This window comes from Odocoileus virginianus, chromosome 2 (assembly GCF_023699985.2).
Source record: "Odocoileus virginianus isolate 20LAN1187 ecotype Illinois chromosome 2, Ovbor_1.2, whole genome shotgun sequence".
In the NCBI taxonomy this organism is placed as follows: Eukaryota; Metazoa; Chordata; class Mammalia; order Artiodactyla; family Cervidae; genus Odocoileus; species Odocoileus virginianus.
The window spans coordinates 24384053-24385272 of record NC_069675.1 but is presented as its reverse complement, the minus strand read 5'-3'; the positions used below and the strand labels follow the sequence as shown (position 1 = coordinate 24385272).

The window sequence follows — 1220 nt, the reverse complement described above, 5'->3', positions numbered from 1 at the left end:
TTGGTAAATGTCACAATGTACCTGAAAATATGTGGGTTATTTTCAAATATCTTTTAGTATTGATTTCTAACATATTTCCACAGCGGTAAGAGAACAGACTCTATGATTTCAATACCTTTAGACCATGGAATTTTTGCACCTTGTTTTATGTTCCTGGCCATGTTCCAGTGTCTCCTAGTTTATAGTCTATGGGAACTTGAATAGAACCTGTATCCTGCTGTTGTGTGAAAACTGGATAAATCTTAATGTTGAATTGATTCATGGTGCTTTTTAGGTCTACTATATCCTTCTACGTTTCTGTATATTCATTCTATTAATTTTTGGGAGTTTGATATTGAAATTTCAACTAAAAATCTTAATTTATTCTCTTAAAGAATAATTGTACTATATAGTGGAACTATATGTAACTTTGTTATGTATTTTCCAAGACTCTTGTAAATATGTTGTCATACTTTCATAATTTAAAAAATAAAAGAAAAAATAAGAAATAATTTTACATTGATGAGGAAACCCAAATTTTATAGGAGTCAGTACCACATTTTAGGGCTTCCCTGGTGGCTCAGAGGTTAAAGCGTCTGCCTGCAATGCAGGAGACCTGGGTTCGATCCCTAGGTTGGGAAGATCCCCTGGAGAAGGGAATGGCAACCCACTCCAGTATTCATGCCTGGAGAATCCCATGGAGGGAGGAGTCTGGTAGGCTACAGTCCATGGGGTCCCAAAGAGTGGGGCATGACTGAGCGACTTCACTTCACTTCACTTCTTCACCACATTTTGAAGGACTGAAAACATATCCAGTGTCCAGTGGGCCACAATAGAGCAGGAATATCTATAAATTATATGAAATGGAAGCAGATAAAGAAATTTGGAGTGTTTTTTTCCTTCCCTTTCTTCTTCTCTCTCCTCCTTCCTCCTTCTTCTTTCTTTCCTTGTCTTCCACCAGTTCTACCAGGGGAGACTCCTGGTTCTCTCTTCTGTGGATGCGAATCATAGCAGCAGGAGGACGTGTGTGACTTAAACTCAGGTTGGGACTCTGGTCCTGACACTGCCACTTCCTGGAAGGGCAACCTTGGGATGATCACTTGTCCTTCTGAGCCTCAGTTTCATCACTTGTAAACTGGGGAAAATAATGCCTGTCATGCTAGGTGGCTGGCAGGATCAAGGGAGCACATGATTGCAGATATTGATAAGTTGCCAAAGAACTCTGACGCCTCTAATGCAGA

The 1220-nt window shown here is 39.9% G+C and overlaps 1 non-coding gene across 1 annotated transcript; it reads left to right on the top strand.

Annotated features, from left to right (window-relative positions):
• The first annotated feature begins 548 nt into the window (after positions 1-548).
• On the top strand, positions 549-620 carry TRNAC-GCA (transfer RNA cysteine (anticodon GCA)). The gene has a single exon. It is a non-coding gene; the product is annotated as a tRNA-Cys (tRNA).
• The last annotated feature ends 600 nt before the right edge of the window (positions 621-1220 follow it).